Raw genomic sequence first — 23,005 nt, 5'->3', positions numbered from 1 at the left:
GTTTCTAGCTCAATAAATATTGTTGATTTTAAATTCTGAACAATAAACTAATCAGCAATACTTCACATAATATTGAGCAAAGATTGGTGGGGTAGATAGGAGCCACATTATGGAATGCTTATATGCCCCTTTAAAACACTCAAATTCTACCTTGTAGGTGATGGAGAGCCTCAAGCTACATAGAACAGGCCTGCACATTTTAGTTATAGTCATTCTTACCATTTTTTTTAAAAAAAAATAGGTTTTTATTTCAGAGAGAGGAAGGGAGAGGCAGACAGAGATAGAAACATCAATGATGAGTGAGAATCATCGATTGGCTGCCTCCTGCACAACCCCTCCTGGGGATTGAGCCCACAACCCAAACATGAGCCCTGACTAAGAATCCAATCGTGACCTCCTGGTTCACAGGTCTACGCTCAACCACTGAGTCACAGGGTCGAGCCATTCTTACCACTTTCACCATCAGATTAAAAGAAACAGATGTTTTCAGTGTTTATATGGTATATATGTTAGAAGATCTATCACCTTCAAATTAAAGAAGCTGAACCACTATCTTTCTTGTTAGTCACTTAGGACAGTTGTTTCCTTCTGGGCTAGAATACAATGTCCCTGTATAAAGAGATATGAACATACACACACAAAAAGGCAATCGTTTGCCCTCAAGGTTCTTTGAGTAATAATGCCCCAAGGGCATTAGCAACTTGGGGTGGCAGGAAAGAATTGGTTATTAGGAAAGAATCTGTTGCCCTCCTGGTAACAAAGGTTTTATGGCACAGGAGATTACGGGGTAGGAATGGGTGATACAAAAAAATCTGAGCGTCACTTTGTCTCCTCCCACTGTTCCTATAGGCAAATGCCAAATCCACTCCTTTCCACACACCCACTGCTGGCTGGTACTTTAGTTCAGGCCACTTGCATCTGCAGCCTCCTAACTGTCCTGCAAATTGATCATCTCCTTACTGCCAGCCTAGAACCCTCTAGTCCTCCCCAAAGGGATGTTGTTAAAGCGCACATTTAATCTGGTCTCTCCCCTCCTTGGAAACTTTCAGGGACTCCAGGTAACAGGGTGTAAACAGCCTTGCATTCCCTGGGAGCTGCTGGCCTCTGCATTCTCACCTCCTGTGTGCCTCCCCGTCCTCTAGCTCTTGGCTCCAGTCCCAGGGAACCACGCGCAGTCTCCCTACAGCCCAAGCTCTTGCTTTCTTCTGGAGCAGTGGTTCTCAACCTTCCTAATGCCAAGACCCTTTAATACAGTTCTTCATGTTGTGGTGACCCCCAACCACAAAATTATTTCCGTTGCTACTTCATAACTGTAATTTTGCTACTGTTATGAATCTTAATGTAAATATCTGATATGCAGGATGTATTTTCATTGTTACAAATTGAACATAATTAAAGCATAGTGATTAATCACAAGAACAATATGTAATTATATATGTGTTTTCCGATGGTCTTAGGCGACCCCTGTGAAAGGGTCGTTCGACCCCCAAAAGGGTCGCGACCCACAGGTTGAGAACCGCTGCTCTAGGTCTATCTCTGTTGTTCCAAATGGTAAGATTCCATTCTTTTCTATGGCTGAGTATTAGTCCATTGTATGTATGTACCAAATCATCTTTATCCATTCATCTGTCAATGGACATTTAGGTTGCTTCCATATCTTGGTTATTGTAAACAATGCCGCAATGAACACAGGGGTGCATATATCTTCGAATTAGTGCTTTGGAAGTAGAATTGCTGGGTCATATGGTAGCTCTATTTTTAATCTTTTGAGGAACCTCCATACTGTTTTTCATACTCACTGCACTATCTATGCTTCTTCTTTAAAAAGGTCATGCAAACAACATACAAATCCTGAATAATGACTCTCCAGGCTCTGCACCCAATATGATATAACCAAACACAAGGTCATATTAAAGAGTAAAGCTGGGAGGAACATCAAATAGTCTTGAGGAATTCTGGACTCGGGGACATTACAGAAAGTATTATTAGGGTTCGTCTGGAACAGAATTTGCAATTCTTTCCTTAAAATGTTTAAACAAGACTCATGGAGGAAATCTCCCTAAGACATTGCCGTAAAGATGGCACTGACGCTTTTTACATTTTAAAACTACTCTGTTTTTCAGGAGTTAAAAGTTTAAGCACAACAGCAGCTGGGTTGGAGTCCTGATTCTGTCCCCTGCTCGCTATGCTGTGACCCTGAGCAGGTCACTCAGCCCTCCTGAGCCTCCGTCTCCTCAGCCATAAAATGAAGATAATTAAACTCAGCTCCTAAGGCAGCTGTAAAGGTGAAGTAAAATGATGTGCGTGGAAGTGCTCTGTAAACGAAAAGGGAGGCATTGATGGTTTGTGCTCATGGCCAATGCCGAAGAGCAATGCAATTAGAAGATAAAGCTCTTCTTAGAACTTCATCTAAGGATCGTTTAGTTTACCAAGCTGTTGTTTTTGTTGTTATTGGAAGTACATCAGAAGGACCTCTGGTGAGCCTGGGCAAATAAATAAGCCCAGAATGTCCTAGTACTATCAAATTCCCACAATTAATTACTGGACTTGTGTCCTTTGTCCTTGCTTTAAAAAACAAATAACATCTTGGTATGTATGTTATAAACCTTAAAATGAATAGCTTAACTAAAATCAGATAAAGAACCCCAGTGCCCAAACTGGAACCATGTGCAAATCTGCTGGTGATGGATGGACTGCTGCCAGTGGATGCACATCTGTGAGGCTCCAGCAACTATAAATAAAAGAATCTGCCATTGTTTTCAGAGCATCTCAGCCTCTCTGCCAAGAGAACAGTCTTTGAGTGTCCTCCAATTTTCTATCAATTCCAGGTTTGAGACTAATAGAATCATCTGATTTCCAACCCTTTAAGTGCTTTGAATGCATATTAAGAGGAAAGGGTAAGCTAAATATTTTTATAAACTGCTAATATAAAAAAATATTGCTCCTTTCTTAGCCTCAAAGCCCCTAGGAGATCTCAAAAGAATTCTGGCCCTGGCCAATGTGGCTCAGTTCTTTGGGCATTGTCCCATGCACCAAAAGGTTGATGAGGTTTGATTCCTGGTCAGGGCACATGCCCAGGTTACAGCTCGATCCCCAGTAGGGGATGTGCAGGAGGCAGCCAATTGATGTTTCACTCTCACAACCAAGTGAGATCTAGATCTCTCTCCCTCCTCTCCCTTCCTCTCTAAAAATCAATAAAAAATATATTTTTTAAAGAATTCTGAAAGGAACATTGTCCATGTGACCACTTTCAAAGGTGAGTTTTGCAAAGTGAAAGAGAACAATGATTCATCAAGGAACTTGTTGCTCATTCTTCCAAATATACCTTAGCAAGGGAGAATTGACAAGTAGGAAGCTATTACCCCAGCATCAGTGAGGCTTGTCCAAAAATGGCCACTAATTCTCCATTGGGTGGGGGAGGGGAGCACCACTCACAATGAGCTCTGTCTCCTCTCCTGTAACAAACAACCACCATATATAAAGCTCAAACATGACATTTGATAAGTTTGATTGAACAATTGGATCGATACCTCTCCCCCAGAAACTGGCTTTCCAGGTCACTTCACTATGGATATTCCCTTCGCTGAGACCACATTTCACCTGCGGTGACCACATTCCATTATCTCCCCTCTGGGTATGCATAAAGAAGTCTCCGCCCAGAAAAAAAGCCCGCCAAAAGTCCTTTAAAAGCAGCTGACTCCGGTCACTGGGTGCTGGAGCCATCCAGGCTCAGCCACCTGGTGTGTGGATGATCAAACAAATTCATAATCCCTCTGGCCTCCCGCGTTCCTTCTTTGGCGACCTAACAATAATTAATTTCATGTCCTGACTCTTTTCCATTTTCCCCACTCAGGGCATTTGCTTTTGTTATTTCTTCTATTAAGAACCTCTTCCTGGCTCTCTGCATGATTGATTCCTTCACATTCTCCCAAATACCCTACTGAAAATGCTGCTACCCATTCAGAAAGGTGTCCCCACCCACCAGCGCTAAAACAGCCCCCACCACCATTCCACAAGTTGATAAATACTAGTATTTGTTATTCTGAAATAGCCAAGGTTCGAGTGCCCCTCCTGTGATATACATACTCTGATTTGGAGTTGGGAAAGAGACTTGGCCATAGAGGCATGCCTCATGGGTAATATTTGTATGAATGATCCATTCACCACACTTAGAAGGCGAAAAACAAAACAAATGTTAAAAAGCAAGGCGCTCATTAAATTGGGGCTGAGAAAGGTCTGTGATTCCTAACCAGGCACAGCAAGGCCGGCCAACATGTGCCTGGCACCAGGATATCCTGGGAGAGTCCAGAGCATGAGGAGAAAGAGTTCAGGCCCAGGAAAACAATGGACATGAGGCAGTGGGCAAACTGAGATTTCCAGTTTGGCATCACACCGACGTAGAGCCAAATTCCAACTCCACCACATGTAATAAGTCCTTTGCCATCTCTGCGCCTCCGTCTCCTCATGGCAAAGGAAATATCCCAAGGAGCACCGCTGACAGCAAGCCGTAGCACAGGGGCAACAGCCTTTGCCAGCTCAGTCACCATATCTTTTTTCTGACCTGAGCTCAAACTTAGCAAACAGGGTGTAAGTTACAGCCCTTCAGCTTGGGGCTTGTAACCTACTGACAACAACACTTCCTGCTCAAGTTATGATTATTACATGACGTGAGAGGACTTTATGAAGGGTTCATGAGCAACTCTGACTTGTATGGCACTAGAGTGGCGAGGGCAATGATCTCAAGCCCCCAGGGCACCAGGATGAGTGGGTGGCAATGTCCTCATGTATTTGCTATGTGACCTTGGGGAAGTTGTTCATCTCTCTGGAAAACCGGATCTGTAAAACTGGGGATTAATGTCCAGCCAGCATAGCTCAGTGGTTGAGTGTGAACCAGGAGGTCATGGTTCGATTCCCAGTCAGGGCACATGCCTGGGTTGTGGGCTCGACCCCCAGTATGGGGCATGCAGGAAGCAGTCAATCAGCGGTTCTTTACCACCATTGATGTTTCTATCTCTTTCCCTTTCCCATCCTCTTTGAAATCAATAAAATATATTTAAAAAAACAAAAAACTGGGGATTAATAATAGTACTTGTCTCCTGGGATTCTTCTGAGAATTAAATAATGCATATTAAGTATTTAACACATGTATGGCAAATAAATAGTAAGTCCCAAATACATGACAGCTATTTTTACCATTTTGACCCCCTCACCAAAGATTCTGAATTTCAGTCTTGCATGAAGTTCTGAGAATTTCTCTTGACTTTAGTGGGAAGGTCCTGTTTTGCCATCTTTCCTAGGAATGAAACTTTATAAGCCTGGGAGGCCACTGGCTCTAGAGCACCAACCCAGGGCCTGCTTTCCTAGAGCTGAAATACGAGGAGGGGTGTAGCAGAGACTACTATTTGTCAAACCAATATCCAGTCTGCCCTTCTTCCTTAGGAATATTTTCTAGCTGGTCATGTGGTCTCCCAGAATAAAAGACTACATTTCCCAGGATTCCCTTCATCAAAGCTCTGACCATGTGATTAAGTTCTGACCAATGGAAGTGAGAGTGCAAATTCCAGAGTGTTGCTTAGAGAAAAGAGGTATGCTGGGAAACAAATGTGTTGGTTGGCCATCTTAGATAACAAAAAAAGAGAGTAATGCCCTAAGGAGTTTAAAGCAACAAGATAGAAGGAGCCTGGGAGCTAGTCATTTTATAGATTAGAGCTGCCATTCAGATCAGGCTTTTATATAAGCAAGAAATAAGTTGTCATCTGTTTAAGCCATAATTTTAATGGCCTTTGTTAACATGCAGCCAAACTAACAGCCTTATAAGTATTGTGGACGATGTGGAGAAAGGAAAAGGAAAGGCAGAATGTGGTAGACCTTGGCACACAGTAGGTTCTCATAATTACTTGCAGAATTAAATATCCTCTCTAGGACTCTAGGCAATCAACCTAAATTTGGAATATTGAAATCAGCTCCAAAACAAGAAGGCCAGTGGCCAGCTGGAGGGTGTCCATGGGAGAATGACTAGGGCAATGAAAGATCGAAAAAACCCATCTCCTGAGGAAAGACTGTAAGAGCTAGAAGGAGAAAGGTAAGCCAGAGCAATAGGATTAGGTTTCAAGTAACTCAAGGGTAGTAAGTTGAACAGGGCTCCTCTCTCTGCACTCTAGTTTCCTCATCCGTAATAGATAAGACCAGAAAATCATTAAAATCCCTTCTAGCTTTAGCATGAGGGAGCTCTAGGTTCAGAGGAATGTATGTTGCACCACAGGACAGAACTACAACCCAGCTAGATCCAGCACTGAGAGCGTGAAGGAGGATTTCCACTGAACAGCAAAGACGACTTCTTGTGACGTTTCTTGTCCCAAAATATAATGGCTGCCTCCAAAGTCCAGAGTTACCTGACTGGAAGAGTCCAATCGGAGGCTAGACAGGCTCCCAGAGGAAGTGCTGAGTTTTGGGAGGACCATGGAGTTAAAACAGACTCAGCTCCTTCGTACATACCAGTCAGTATTCAGTCCTGGATTTCAAGGCAGTTCTGTCACTTACTTGGCTACATGTCATTCACCTTTTTTTGAGTCTCCGTTTCCTCATTTTAAAAACCAGGATAGTAAAACCTAACTTGAGATATATTGTGTTACAGGAGATAAGATATGTCAAGTGCATAGCACAGTGCTAGGCTCGTAGCTGCCTACAGTAGTCATCATCAACATATTAGCTTCAGAAATGGAGAAGGAAAAGAGAAAATTGTGAAGAGCTCAAAAGATCAGAGTCAGTCATCCTGGCATCAGCACCAGCAGGTAGAGGACTGGAATCTGGGGACTAGGCAAGCAGTGGCACAGCCGAAATAAACTAGGCTGGCCACATAAACGCTGTGAAGTGCTACTCAAAAAGAGGGAGAAGGAAAAGAGCTGGCAGTTGGAGGCTCATCAGAAACTGGAAAAGGACTCATCCAGGCTCATCTGGCCATCTAATATGTATTGATTATCTGTGAGCAAAGATAAGATGAGAAAAGTGTACAATGAGGAAAATACAGAGTATAATCAGGGCCCAAAGCAGCAGCGGCTGACTCAGATTTAAAGGGGCAGATACAAGTTTTCCAAAGAAAGTAATTACTGAGACAAAGGTGTTGGGGATGAAGAGTAGGGAGAGAGCTCAAGCTGATGCTGTGTTTGAGGAGAATCATAAAACCTCTCTCTCTCTCTCTCTCTCTCTCTCTCTCTCTCTCTCAAATCAGTGAAAACATATTTTTAAAAAAATAAGTAATTATACAATAAATTAGTTGCTGCCGAGACTGTGTTGCTCAGTGGTTGAGTGTCAACCTATGAACCAGGAGGTTATGTTTCCATTCCTGGTCAGGGCACATGCCCGGGTTGTGGGCTCGACCTCCAGTGTGGGGCCATGCAGGAGGCAGCCAATCAATGATTCTCTCTCATCATTGATGTTTCTCTCTCTCCCTTCCTCTCTGAAGTCAATAAAAATGTATTTTAAAATAAATAAATAAATTAGTTGCTGACATTACTGAGATGAAAGAGAGCAGGCCCCTGAAATGTTAAAGTTAGAGAGGATCTTAGAAATCATCTGACCAAACAATCCCCATAAAACATACACCTATATATAAATCATTTTATAGTTATGGAAACCGTGTGCCTATTCTCACTTTAGGAAGAACAATGCATCATTTCATTAGCTATTTAAAAACAAAAACAACCACCACCAACCTTGCTCTGAAAGCCAGTGGTTCTCAACCTTGGCTGCACATTAGAATCACCTGGGAATCTTTTTAAAATCTTGATTTCTGGACCTCATCCTCCAGAAATTCTGTTTCTTTGTTATGGGGTGGGGCCACAACATTAGTAACAAAGAAACAGAATTTCCGGAGGATGAGGCACAGAATTCAGGATTTTAAAAAGATTCCCAGGTGATTCTAATGTGCAGCCAAGGTTGAGAACCACTGCTCTATGCCATTTTTGACCATATAGAATCAAGTAGAAAATCATAAATGGAGAAACTATAGATAAAAAATGTTTTAAGACTGAAGCATTCTAGATATGGTTCATATTTCTATCCTCTGTGACATTAGGGAAGTAATTGAACTATTTTAATTTTGTTTCAATCATAAACATACCCCTCTCCTAGTAGGTCTTCAATAAATATATGTCATCTGGATGAATGACTGAAGTCTCTGGCACATATAGGTACTCAGCTGCTCACAGTGACTCAAACATCCAATGTTCTTCCACCTTTCTAGTCAGCTCCTGTTAGGAATGTCTTTCCTCATTGCCTTCCTCACCTGAGAAAATCTTGCCTACATTTCAGAGTCAGCACTAATATCCCTCTTCAGAGACACCTTCATCAACCCACTAACTTACTTCTCATCCCTATTATCTACCCCATACTTTGTTATAGAAACATGAATGCCTCTACTAATGGTAAAAGAGCAACTTGAGGGTCAGTCTGCTCCTTTTTCAACTTTGCACTGGGCTTTACCAACCACATTAACAGGGCAAGACAGGCCCCTCACATCCCCTACTCTGACTATAGCCATTGGATGAGAGGTGCCCAATAACATTTATTGAGACAATGGGATTCTCTCCTTCTAGAATTTAGAGTTTGGTATTCAGAGATGGATGAACAGTGATGACTGATCACTTGAATTAGTGACATGTAAACCTGGGAACTTCCAGGAAGCCAGAGACACAGAGAAGACGAGAAAGCTGATTTACAGAGACTCAAGGATAGAGCAAATGCATAGGAGAGCAAAACAAGAACCACTGAGCACTACAGAGGGTGGGCTTCCAGGAGGCTCTCAGCTCTGGAGTTCCAGCCCCAGAACTCCACATTCTGACCCGGGGACCCAGAAGGTACCGTGTAACTTTATAACTCCCTCTCTTTGGTTTTCAATTAAGATGTTTTGAAGTAGACCTTTATGACTTGCAACCAAAGATAATTCACTAAGATAAAGACCAAAGACTCCAATGTTTTTTCTTCCATCCTTTTATCATTCTATTTCTTCCTCTGAAAATACTCTTTCCAACTTTATCTGAAATGGTCAAATCCTACCCATCCTTCAAGCAACCCTAAATATGACTTAACCAAGGAAGAGCTTGTCTCTGTCTTCTCTGAACTCCCTCATATAGCATCATTTCTGTGTTTGGCACAAGCACATCAGAGCTATTCATGTACTTGCCTTATCTACCCTTTAAATCACTTCCTCTCTCTTAAAATGAATCGACTGGATGAAATCAGCGGTTGTCAAACTGGATCCCACACAGCCCCAGGTTCTGCAGCGATGCACAAGAAACCACTCCTGGGAGTAGAGAGGTGAGTGGTCCTAAGAAAGCAGTATCTGGCCTCCCATCTTATTTTAACCAAAGTTGCTGTTTTCATGTATTTCATATATTGTCAGTCTAAATAAGTGTTTATTGAGAAAAGGAATCTGGTACTAATCAAATTTGAAAACCCTAAACCAAATCATTCATAAGGCTCCAAGATTCCAGTAATAACAGTGAAATAAAAATAACAAAGACAACTAAAGTTTTATTGAGTTAGACACTCTCTACTAGTAAATACTCCATGTCAACAATTTTTTTAATCCTCACCGGAGGGCATGCTTACTGATTTTATTTTTTTAAACATGTTCTATTGATTTTTGAGAGAGGGAGGGAGGGAGGGAGGGAGGGAGGGAGGGAGGGAGGGAGAGAGAGAGAAACATTGATGAGAGAAAAACATAGATTGGCTGCCTCCCACATGCTCCCTACTGGGAATCAAGCCCACAACCCCGGCATGTGCCCTGACCAGGAATCAAACCAGGGATCTCTTGGTTCATGGGTCAATGCTCAACCAAAGAGCCTCAACAGCCAGGCAACTTATTGATTTTAGAGAAAGAAAGGGAGAGGGAGGGAGGGAAAAACAGAGAGAGAAGGGGAGAGAGGGAGAGAGAGAGAGAGAGAGAGAGAGAGAGAGAACTCGATGTGAAAGAGAAACCTCTATTGGCTGCCTCCTGTACATGCTCCACCCAAGGATTGAACACGCAACCTAGGTAAGTGCCCTGATTGGAAATAGAACCCGTATTCTTTCAGTGCACTGGATGACACTCCAGCCAACTGAGCCACATCAGCCAGGGCTATGTCAATGTTTTAATCATCCCAATAATCATGTGCGATAGATATTCTTTACCTTACCCTAAAATGAGTAAAGTGGCAGACTGGATTCAAGGCCAGGAAACACAGATCCAGATCTGAGTCATTAACCACAATAATGCTATCTTCTAAGCTCCTCTGGGGTAGAAACCATGGCTTTAGTTTCTTTTTATGTTTTATCTCACAGCACAGTACTGGGGCTGGTTGTCACTTAATGGTGCTTGCTGAATAAATAAATGCTTGAATGAACAAAGAAACTGAGACATACACTTAACTTCCTAGGGCTTTGGCTGCCTCCAGGTAATAACTCAACCTAACAGAATCATTTTACAACTTAGTCCTTTCCACACCATCTCCCTGAAAAGCAAAGGACCTTCATGCAGCCGGGAAGAAATTCCTCTTAGATATGGTTTAATTGGTAGCACTGGCCAGTACCATCAGCTTGATGGGCCATGGACCCCTACTTCACCATATTTTTTATCTTCAACTCATAATCAATACATTCATTCCTTTTATATCAGGATTTCTCAGCCTTCACACTGTTGACATTTTGGGCCAGATAATTCTTTATTGTGTAGAGCTGATGCACGGCAGGCTGTTTAGCAGCACCCTGGCCTCTATCCACTAGATGCCAGTAACATCCAATTGTGACAACCAAATATGTCTCCAGACATTGCCAAATGTTGGGGAGAGGGGCATAAAATAGTCCCTCATTGAGAACCACTGCTTTACATGGACTAGATTTTGCAGCAATACTTGGTGGGGAGGGAGAGAATTAATAAAGATCCAGAAAAAATAAGCAATGCCTAATCATGCTTAGAACATAAATTCTAGTTTCCCTTCATCCTTGGAAAGTTCCTAGGTTTCATCCTGCACCCTCAAAATTCCCCTTAACTGGGCTATCTTGAGCACCCCATAATGTAACAAGCCTGCTGACTGGTGATAAATAGCCTACATAGTTATGAGGACTACATGGTGACCACAAATTGTTCTGAAAGCTTATGAACAATCCCAGAATGAATATAACAAAGAAAATGCTCAGAACCTCGTAAAATGAAGAGAGCAAAATGATCCACTTTGAAGAAACAACTTCAGGATAATAAACTATTCCCAACACATCCTCACTTAGCTTCAACCTCCTGATACAGCCAACATTTATCAAGCATCTACTATAGGTCAGGGAATGCACTGGGCACTTTTCTAGACTTTGTCCCATTTGATTTTCCTAACAATATGATGAGGAAGGTATTACCTGTTTTACTCAGGGGCTCATGGGGTAAAACGACTTGCCCAAGGTTACAAAACTGGTCAGTGACATCAAAACTTGAATTTAGAACCACTACTAGCAGGGGATCGAGCCTGCAACCTGGGCATGTGCCCAGACCGGGAACTGAAACTGTGACCTCCTGGTTCATAGGTTGACGCTCAACCACTGAGCCATGCCAGCCAGACTTGATGCCACTTTTAAATGAACCATTATCATCACTATTCTCACTTATGAGACTTCCAAAAATAAATAAGTTTGATAATACTCAGCTTTGACAAGGATGTGAGAAACAAGCAGTCTCACACACTGTGAGTAGGAACTTAAGTTGGTACAGGGTCTAAGACAGCGATCTGGCAAGATCTATCATAATGTGAAGTACATATGCTCTTTCTCCTAGCAATTCCACTTCTAAAAACAGCTTACCAAAATAGGTGCTCAAAGATATTTACTGCCTATCAATAAAGGAACTGGGACAGTGCAATTCAAAGCAGTCATTAGAGAAAATGAGGTACATCTCTAGGTACTAATGTAGAAAGTTATCAAAGACATAGTGTTAATTAAAAAACAAGTGAAATAACAGTATGTACAGGATTCCAGGTATACAGTATATATGAATGTGTATCTATATGCATGTGTGGTATGCAGGAATCTGCTTATGTCTATGTGGTTGTATATAAGCTTGCATAGGCATAGAAAACTCTGTAAGTATATCCAAGAAACCATTAATGGTAATTATATCTAGAGAGTATTTTTTTTTTTTACTAAAAGCTGGGGGGGAAAGAAATGGACTTTTATTTTCATTTTTATTTCACTCTCTGAATTTTGTTCTGTGTTTAAAAAATTTTCATAAATATGTATCACTGCTATGAGCAAAAACAGGGTTTTGTTTTGGTTTGGTTCTTCAGATACAAGAAGCCCAGGTCTCACGCAAGGGCTTGAAAACAAAGCAGCGCATGAAAGAGAATGGTTTTCTGTTACGACTGCAAATGCTCACAAAACAAGACAGTGTGTGAAAGGCTCCGGGTTCTGTGTACCAGGAAGAGGCATAATGGAGACAGCTCTTTCCTGGCACTCACTGGCAGACAAAGCCAGCTCCTACCCTGCTAGGGGAATTAAGACCAATAAATAAAGTGAAATCCTGCTATTGAGGCAACCTAAGCTAATTTCCCTAGCAGTTAAAACCCAATTTTTCCTGTTCTATCCCACCCACGAGTCTCCTCCTAAAAGACCTGATACATCTTGGCCACAGGGTGCAAGATCTCAAGTCTCCTCCTTTGCCGTCTCTGTCACTCTCCAATGTCAGGAGACCGGGCCATCTGCTGGCTTGGCTGTATATCAGCTCATTGAACTTAATAGAGCTTCTCACCTCTAAAACATTTTGTGGATGTCCCCTACTTCACTGGATAATCGTAACAACTAAATATAATAGGGTATCAAAAAGCATGTTGCCAAAACTAAGATGCTGTGAAAATGTTAGTTCACTTGATCTTGAAAAAAAAGAAAAGAAAGGCTGACCATTAATGTTGAGCAGTCCAGTTGCTGACCTCATCTGTGCCACGTAAATCCAATCTGAATCCCTAGAAAGCCACCTCCGATTCTTTCGCGGTGTAAGCAGCCTAAATGGTCTGTTAACACAACTCGGACTTCTTTTGCAGTTATTCCCTCCTGGCTCACTAAATGCCAGTCCCACCACTTATCTACTCCTTCCTGCAAAGCTTTCTCCCTCTTGTCTTTTTTATTCTTTTCCTGTCTCTTTTTTTTTTTTCAGGTGTCAGTTCAAATGTGACCTCCTCAAAAAAGCTTTCCTGATCAGGGTCTGTAGAATAGGCCTCTCTCCTCCCACCAGCTCCCTGAGTTACTATCACCTCACTCCAGTCCCTCATAGCATTTAACGCACCATATGATCCTTTATCTTGGTTTCCTGGTTTATGGTATATCTTCTACGTGATAATATAAGCTCACAAGTGCTAAGGCCTCATCTGTCTCATCCTCCACTGTATCCCTGCGCCTAGAACAGGGCCAACGCATAGTAGGCAGTCGGGAGACATTTATGAAATGAAAGAATAGAGTTATTCACTGCAAAGTGCTTTCATCTACATTCTCACATTTCGCCTTGCCCGAGAAACAGGCAGGGTCAGGATGATTTTTCTCACTTGAATTACCTGCCCAAAGTCTCATTTTGTAAATGATAAAGCCAGAGCTTATATCTGGGTTTCTGACTCATGATTCCCTAATAACCCCATGGCTCCACAGCATCCAAAAATTGGACTTGGAAGGGTTGAGAATAGAGCGATTTATCTAGGCTTCAGCAACAGAGGAGAGGGAGAGGAAGACAAAGATCTGCAGGGGAGAGGAAGGCAAAGATCTGCGGGGTGAGGTTGGAGAGACAGGGAGGGGAAAGCGGCCAGCTATTATTTTGCATTGCCTTGTTGTGAATTAATAAGCATATTATTTCCCTCATCTGAAAGAAATGCAGCTGCCTCTGGGATGGAGGCTTATGAAACCTCTCATCACCAAGCCAGTGTGTGGAACATTCTGCTAATTGAAACAGTAAGTGAAATTTTAGGTAGGTCAGATACAGTTACCCAAATTGGAAAGTGACACCCCAGGCCACATGCAGCAAGCTGGGATCTAAGTCATACACACCCCCACACACACCCCCCAGAACTACAGTCATCCACACACCTTATGGCTCCAAGTCTCCCAAACATGCTGACTCACTGGCAGGAGAGAAGGGGAGAAGACCCACACAGGAAAGGGCAGGAGGAGAGAGAACAGGAGAGCAGCAGGAACAGAGGAGGAGAGAGGGACAAGGGAGTCAAGATGAAGGGGAAGGAGAAAGAGCAGGAAGGGGGACTACAGAAGAGGGAGGTGGTGAAAGAAGAATCAAGGGACAGGGAGAAATGAGGACGGTTAACCTGCTAAGATTTTTGCTGCAATGCTCAAGTGGCCAAATGCGAGTACAAGGCAATCCTGGGGTCAGGGTTTTTGCCAGGCATTTGTCTGTTTCCATAGAAACCAAAAATTCCTGTATCAATAATCATCTTCCAAATTTCACTGCTGTTTGAGCTTTCTTCCTGTGCCCCCATCACCAGGCAAGGAACCAGAGGCTCGCCCCGGGAGAACGGACATAAGGGCAGGCTGGCTACCCTACACCGTCCTAGCCTCCTGCCTCGCCCAGTGCCATAGGGCTTCCGTTCTAGCATTTCCACTGATTACCTGACCCCGCCCCCAGGCAAACACAGAACCTGCTCCTGCCTCCAGCCCTCTCCACAGCACTCTCCCCAAGAGCTACCCAGCCTCATGGGCAGCCAACCAAAGGCTGAAAGCCTGGTGAAACCTCGTGCCAAGCTGCCAGTGTGTATTCAGCTCCTCCACCAGGGGCTCCTGGTGCATTTTGCAGCATAGGAAACCAGTTGGTCACATTTTCCCTTTCTAGCCAAGACTAGAAATATTCCCTCCTCTCTTGCCACCCAGGCTGGATGCCGCTAGCTCCCCTATACCTCCCACCCCAGGACCTGTCAGTTGTCAGTCTGTCCATTCTCCTGTGATGCTTTCCAGAGCTGCCTCTTTCTCCCACAGCTCCATGGGCACTGCCCTGGTGTGGGCGCTCATTATTTCCCAGTCATTCTCCCTGTCCTCCAGGCAGGACGGCCCCTCCCTCCTATCTAAATCAGAAATTCCTGGGCCCAGGAATCCGCGTTTTCCACCAGCTTCCCAGGGAAGCGGGACACAGCTGGGAACCACAGATGGGATTCAACTTTAAACCTGCAAACTGTCTCCAGGATCCACACATTCCATTCTTCTTCCTGGAGCTGCAGTAAGACTTTTGTGGGCCCAAGGCACTTTTCCCTCGAGTGCCCTTTCTCTCATTAGAAAATTATATATGTCAACTGCATTTGTATAAAGAATAACAATTCCTCACTGTTATGCTCATTTTTTAAATTCTGGTGTTTTTTATTTATTTTTTTCACCAGGGGAGGGGAAGCATTTGTGTCTCATAATTGTTATCCCTAATGTATGCAAGTTTAATTTTACAGATGAGCCACCTACAATATAGATAGTTTGCTGTCTTGGCCAATAAAGGGTCCAAGGAGATTAAGCACAGTAAACTCTGCCATAATGCTATAAATAGGTCAAAAGATTTCAATTTCATAATATGAAGAGCCCCATTATTGCAAGAATAACAAAAACCAGTATTTTTTCAGTCAGCCCTCTGTTGCTTTATTAAAAGAAAAAAAACTTTTTCCATCTATTAGCTACATAGAGATTATTACAAACAAATGTGCATCAAACATTTATTTCATTCTCTCCTTTCCTCTCCTTACTGCAGAAGATAAGAACCCTAGCTTGTCTCTTCTGAGAATAGCAGTTGAAAGCCGATCACTTTGTATTCTAGTTAGCATCATCACCGGGCACGTTTTGATAGGGCTCTACTGTCATTTACTGCTTTTCAATGAAAAGTATTCCAAATGGTAGTCCAGAACAACTGTACACCTTTGGGGGCCTGGGAGTATAGACCACAGTGGCTCTCAGCAAGTGTAAAATTCTAGTTTTTAAAAGAACTTAAAATTAAAACATTTTCATGGACCTTATGATTATTGTGACACTATGCCTGTTGGATACGTTGGCCCTGTCTCACCGCTGCTCCCAAATCTTCGGTGCCCTGCCATTGCCTACAGAATAAAGGTCAACCTCCTCAGCAGGCTCGCCCTGATCTGGATTCAATCTCTCTTCCTGTGCCATCCACCATAGAACTTCCCACCTATATGAACTCCAGCCTCTAGGCCTAAATCAGTGATGGCGAACCTTTTGAGCTCGGCGTGTCAGCATTTTGAAAAACCCTAATTTAACTCTGGTGCCGTGTCACATATAGAAATTTTTTGATATTTGCAACCATAGTAAAACAAAGACTTATATTTTTGATATTTATTTCATATATTTAAATGCCATTTAACAAAGAAAGATCAACCAAAAAAATGAGTTCGCGTGTCATAGGTTCGCCATCACTGGCCTAAATGCTGCTTCTCTCACCACATCACGCACGTGATGCCACTGTGCCTTAGCCCTCGGCCCGAAACAATCTTCCTTTCCTTCTACACCTACTAACTTCTGGCTCAAACATCACGTTCCATGGTGGCCTTCCCAAGTCCTCCTGGTTGAAACTATGGCTCCTTCTTCTGCACCCCCATAGCATTTTATATGGCTCTTATTACACCACTTATTCACCCTGTTGTTTGCCAAGTATACCCAATTTTAATGGGTATTTCTCTCACAACATAACATCAGGAAGTGGCTTATAACATAGGCCAAACAAATTCAGGTAGAGGACTATACCGCAACACGCCAAGAGTAATTTTCTGCACATGCAATCCCAACACTGCACAGAAGGCCATGAGTCATCTGACTGCTTCCTGGGTGAAGTTATTTGCATTGTTAACACCACACACAGTTGAATTTTAATTTCTATCCCTAGTAGCTTTTAAAATTGTGCGTTGATGCATTATTGAAATAAAAAGATATTTTGGATCTAGACTATGGCCCATACATGTCAGGTAAAGCAATTAAAGGTAGTAAAAACTGCCATATCTCTTGGCACATGCCATGAAATTTCCTAATTCTTTGGACCGTGAAGGACTTATTCCTCAGATACTGAGGTGTTCTTTCAAAAGCTTCCAAGTAAATTTCAGGAGATGTTGTTTAATATGCAATAACTGCAATTTAGTTTTTTTCCTGAATTACAAGTTTGCCAACAAGAAAATGTACAATGTAAACTCCAGTATTTTTCAATCCACCTCGAAATTATAGATTTTTTCCTAAAGAGGTTCAAGATGGTGAGTACAGGTTATAAAAAGCAGTAAGTCACCATAGAGCGTACATATACTACAGACAGCCGAAGATGAAACAAAAAAGTTTTACTATTAAACCTGAAAATAGCTAAGAGCCATACTTTGTGATAATGATGAAGAAACACACAGATCTACAGATAAAAGTCATCTAATATTAGTCTGTAAAAATAAAAAAAGTAAATCTTTGGTGTTTCTTTTTTTTCTGCTGAAAAACATTATCTGGATGATGAATCACACAATAGATAGTAGCATCAAAAGAGCCCAGTCTTTTGGTGAGCTAATTTCTTTACATTTGCACATTAGAAAACTGTTGGGGGTCTGGGACTATGTATTCATCATCTTTCTCCCCCTTCTAGTGTCCGTGCACATAAAACATGCTCATTATTGAATTGGTCTAGCTTTTTGCCAACGGTTTAATTTATTTCAAGTCTGGCCTCATTTCTGTTAAAATCTAGCTGTATGATTATTTTTAGTTTGGATGGACATATTTCATTATAAATGCCCTTTTAAAAAATTCAAAATCTATTCATGTTTTCATTCATTCAACCAGTATTTATCAGGCTCCTAATAAATATCAAGCAGTAACAAGAATGGAAAGGTGAATAAGACCCATCTTGGCTCTGTATTTCACTTACAGTCTAGAGCCCTGGTCGTGGTATTTTGTGGAAGAGCCACACTCAAGGGGCCAAAGAGCCGCATGTGGCTCGCGAGCCGCAGTTTGCCCATCACTGGTCGAGAGCAGTGGTTCTCAACCTTCTGGCCCTTTAAATACAGTTCCTCATGTTGTGACCCAACCATAAAATTATTTTCGTTGCTACTTCATAACTGTAATGTTGCTACTGTTATGAATCGTAATGTAAATATCTGATATGCAGGATGGTCTAATGCGACCCCTGTGAAAGGGTCATTTGTCCGCCAAAGGGGTCGCGACCCACAGGTTGAGAACCGCTGGTCTAGAGGGAGAGACAGGCCAGACAGACAACTCCATGTGATGACAGCTGTGATAGAGATGTATAGGCTGCTGTAGGAGCATAGAGAATGGCCTCTCATGCAACCTATATGGCAGCGGTCGCCAACCCGTGGTCCACAGACCACTGGTGGTCAGTGAGGTCTGAAAGATTGGCGACCACTGCTTTAGGGTTTAAGGATACTGAAGCCAAGTCCTGAAGAATGAGTAGGTGATAACCTGAAAATGTGGACATCACAGGGTGGAGCAAAAATAGGTATACATTTGTGAGAACTCAAAACACAGATTTTAGTCTTGTATTATTATTTATTAATTATTGTATTATTTTTCCACACAGATAACTGTAAATCTACTTTTGCCCCACCTGTATTTGTTAAAAATAATTTCTGTTTCCAATCAGATCCATACTAAACAGGAAAGTAGTTCAACATTCTTCATTTCTTATACTTTTTTTTTAAATCAAACCTCACCCAAAGATAGGTTTTTATTGACTTGAGAGAGAGAGAAACATCGATTGGTTGCCTCCCATACATTGTCTGACTGGAGATTGAACCTGCAACCTAGGTATGTGTCCTGACTGGGAATTGAACCCTCAGCCTTTTGGTGTATGGGATGGTGCTCCAACCAACCGAGCCACCCGGCCAGGACCATTATCCTGATACTTTTAATTGAACTACTGCTTTATAGCTTGTCATTATGAATTTGGTAAGTAAAGCCTAATGTTGGAACACTTTAGTGACTTAAGATTGGGAGTTCTGCTTTTCCGGATCCTACTTTCCATAGAAGGTGAAAGGCACACAAGAGAAATATGGGGTTTCTGGGCTAATGAACTGGGATCGTTGAAGTGCCATTGGGATATCAGAGGATTACCTTTGAATGACAATCTTTTCTAGTGAATAATTCCAATGAAGATAAAGAGAGCCAGGGCAGGTAGAGATCTCCACAAGTTACATATGGCTAGACAGGCGCTCTGGAATCTGCCACTTGAGAATCTGTTGACTTAGAAAGTCATTACACTTCTCAGAACATCTGTCATTCTTTCATCTAAAGACAGATGGGAAAGTCGAAGTAGATAATACTGTTTCTTTTTCAACAATCTAGCTATCACTAAGTAGCTATTTTACCTTGAACAAGTCTCCTGTCATCTCTAAGAATATGTTTCCTCATCTGATTGGAAGGGCACAGACAGCAATGGGAAGAAAAATTGCAAATATATTATCATGTTGTTTTAAGCTTCAAAGTAAAGCTCTATTATGATTCTCCTTTTATAATGGGGAATAGACTTAAATATTGTCTAGATTTTATAGCTAGTAACAATAGTGAAGAGGTTCGATCCCAAATCCCTAGGCACATTCACATGCTGCTTACTTTACCTATTAGAATTCTGGGTAAATGAAATGAGATTACTGTCCAAGTGTTCAATCTATTACAAATAGCTATACACGTATAAGGTATTGTTAAGACTAAGCTTTAAATTCTCTAGAGGGACCTTGACACATTTTCTCCATTCATAAACATTTCTGTTAAAGCAAAAGCCCCATGAACCACCTATCTTATGCAGCATGTCACAGCACAATCAGTTGAATGAATGGGCAGAGTACTGCTACTTTAGAAATGATCTATGAGTTTAATTAAATATCTTAAACAAATGGATAATTTACACTGCACAAGGCCACTCACTGAGGATCTTAGAAGAAAGAACTATCATTAGACAAGACAGATATAGTTGCACTAGTAAATAAAATTTGCTACCCACTGAGAGAAACCCCATTTTCTGGGCCCAATCCCTCATCCAAACCAAACAGCATCCACCTAAATTGCATTCTCAATTGCACATATGCACCAAAATAGTCATAAAATACAGAGTAGTGCCACAACAAAGCCATAGCATTTCCTAATTAGGAAGGGGGGGAGGTGGAGGTGGTGGGGGGGGGGGGAGGTGAATGAATTCCTGCAACTTCTTCACATAGTGCTAGATTCATTAAGCTGAAGAATCAACTCCTAATAATAGCGTTATGATAATATTCTATATAATAAAAAGAGAAAGAAGCAAATTGACCGTCCCTTCCATGATGCCCACCAGCCAATCAGGAGTGAGTATGCAAATTAACCCGACAAGATGGCAGGTTAATTTGCATATGTAGGTGCCAAGCGGCCTGGGTCCTGGGAACATCCTCGGGACCCAGGCTGTTCTGAGCCTGTAGGCCTGCGCGTAGGCCCTGAGTGGCCAGGGTCCCAGAACACCCCAGCCAGGAGTGGCCTACGGGCGCCGGCGCCAAGCAACCCGGGTCCCGGGACAAGCGGCCGGGGGCACCAAGCACAAGCGGCCATGGGGCGGGGCGGGAACTTCCACCGCAAGTTTCTACCCCGCAGCTGTTTGAGCGTGCACCTGCGCCAAGCAGCCCAGGTCCCAGGACACCAAGCAGGCTGGGTCCGGGACAAGAAGCCAGGGGCGCCAAGCGGGCTGGGTCCCGGGACAAGTGGTCGGGGGCACCAAGTGGGCTGGGTCCCAGGACAAGCGGCCAGGGGCGCCAAGCACAAGTGGCCACGCCAAGCAGCCCGGGTCCTGAGACACCAAGCGGGCTGGGTCCCAGGACAAGCAGCTGGGGGCGCCAAGTGGGCTGGGTCCCGGGACAAGCAGCCGGGGTGCCAAGAGCAAGCGGCCATGCCAACCGGCCCAGGTCCATGCCCCCCAGCCCAGTGGACACAGCGAACGTGGGGCCGCTGGGCTTGGGGGCATGCCCCCAGCTGGACACACCCCTAGCTCAGTAGACACAACGCAGGGGATCCTCTGTGCATGGGCTGCAAAGGAAACACCTTTTCTTTTCTTTTCTTTTTTAAACATATATTTTATTGATTTTTTACAAAGAAGAGAGGAGAGGGATAGACTGTCAGAAACATTGATGAGAGAGAAATATTGATCAGCTGCCTCCTGCACACTCCCCACTGGGGATGTGCCCCCAACCAAGGTACATGCCCTTAACAGGAATCAAACCTGGGACCCTTCAGTCTGCAGGTGGACGCTCTATCCACTGAGCCAAACCAGTTTGAGCGTAAACACCTTTTCTGACCATGCACTGGCTAAGCTCCCTGTACGCCACCACTTGCAGTGTTCTTGGTAACTTGGGTAATAAGAATCCAAGAAGGTGATCTAGGGTTTTTCCACCACACTCCTGGAGGAAAAAATGAAGGTCTGCTGATGGAGGGGCTAAGAAATGTCATATCCTGCCCTAGCTGGTTTGGCTCAGTGGATAGAGCCTCGGCCTGCTGACCGCAGGGTCTGGGTTCGATTCTGATCAAGGGCGTGTACCTAGGTTACAGGCTCCTCCCGGGCCGGGGCCCAGGTCAGGGCTCATACAGGAGACAACCAATCAAAGTGTCCCTCTCACATTGATGTTTCTCTCTGTCTCTCCCTCTCTCTTTCACATTCTCTAAAAATCAATGGAAACATATCCTCAGATGAGGATAAAAAAAAAAAGAAAGAAATGTCGTATCCTATGAAAGGCACATCTTGAAAATGCCTAAAGAAAGTTGTCATTTTTTCACGGGTAAGGGACTGGAGTCCATGTTGATGAAAACACCTTGGTGGCTGCAGTGGCTGGCAGTGGCTGTAGCAGAGGGGTGATGGGGCTGGTGCCTTCCCCTGACCAGCCCGGTCACCTCCTGCAGAGGGAGGCTAGACTGCAGCTTAGGCCTGCTCCCCAAGTGGAGCAGGGAGTGGGCCTAAGCCATCAGTAGGACATCCCCTAAGGGCTCCCAGTATGTGAGAGGGGGCCGGCTGGGCTAAGGGACCGCCCCCCCAGTGCACAAATTTCATGCACCGGGCCCCTAGTTATTAATAAAATGCTTTCCCATTATAATAGTTTATCAAGGCAATTCATTTTTCTTTCAACTTATTGAAAAACTCTGATTTATTGAAAAAAGATAATCTTCAAAGAAACAGGACTTACCATAGGGGGCTGTGTGTTTGAGTTACTGTCCCCTAGAGGCCAAAAGTGTCTCTCTAATTCCCCACAGTGCTTAGCACAGTAACTGGCAAATAACAAGCTCAAGAAATACGTGTTGAATTTATTCTAGGATGTAACATACTTAAAAAAAATTCTAATTCCCAAAGTGAAAATCCTTATAAAAGTTTAATACACAAAATTTCATAATTCTTTCATTTCCCTGAAGTGGGGCTCCTCCATACTCATTTGGATACTGTTCATTTTCATTTCAGTTATTTGTTTACATGTCCACTATGTTCCAGAAAGGATTACAGTGGCATCATTTAGAGTACATGAATCTTTATTTAAGATTTAAAGGAGACAATATCTAATCTAAAGATGGTTTGGATTTTGATATATCACAGATTTGGAAAACATAAATCAAATAACCATGTACAACATCAATACCAAAGCTCTTGAAACCATCAGTCCCATCTTAGCTTCAATTTAAAATGATCCTGAGAGAACATCCCACCAATACCTTATTTAACTTCAGTAAGTGCTTGCATGGGTAAAATTCATTTTCAGGCCAGAGCAGTTGAACATTTGTTAACAATATTTCATCCCATTTATGGGATGAGAAAGAAAATGATAGCCCAGCGAGAGTACACAATTACAGAAGTAAGCATTTGTTTGCAAAGTGCAGGAATTAAATTAGGCTTGGTTTCATTACTTCCCAAACAACCCAACATGAATCTTTCCTCTGGAGTCCTCAGTTGTCCAGTATTAAAGTTATCAATGTAGAAGAAACCACTGAACACTTCAGTTGTAAATTATCTCTATCTGAACACGCCTTGTATCCT

At 42.8% G+C, this 23,005-nt stretch overlaps 1 protein-coding gene across 3 annotated transcripts in view; it reads right to left on the bottom strand.

Moving 5' to 3' along the window:
• The window catches only part of DNAJC6 (DnaJ heat shock protein family (Hsp40) member C6), a 125,722-nt gene that overhangs the window by 69,172 nt on the left and 33,545 nt on the right, over positions 1–23,005 (bottom strand). The gene's annotated exons all lie outside the window — the stretch shown is intronic.

This window comes from Myotis lucifugus, unplaced genomic scaffold, assembly GCF_000147115.1.
Source record: "Myotis lucifugus unplaced genomic scaffold, Myoluc2.0 scaffold_63, whole genome shotgun sequence".
Classification (NCBI taxonomy): Eukaryota; Metazoa; Chordata; class Mammalia; order Chiroptera; family Vespertilionidae; genus Myotis; species Myotis lucifugus.
This window is presented reverse-complemented; position numbering and strand designations above follow the sequence as displayed.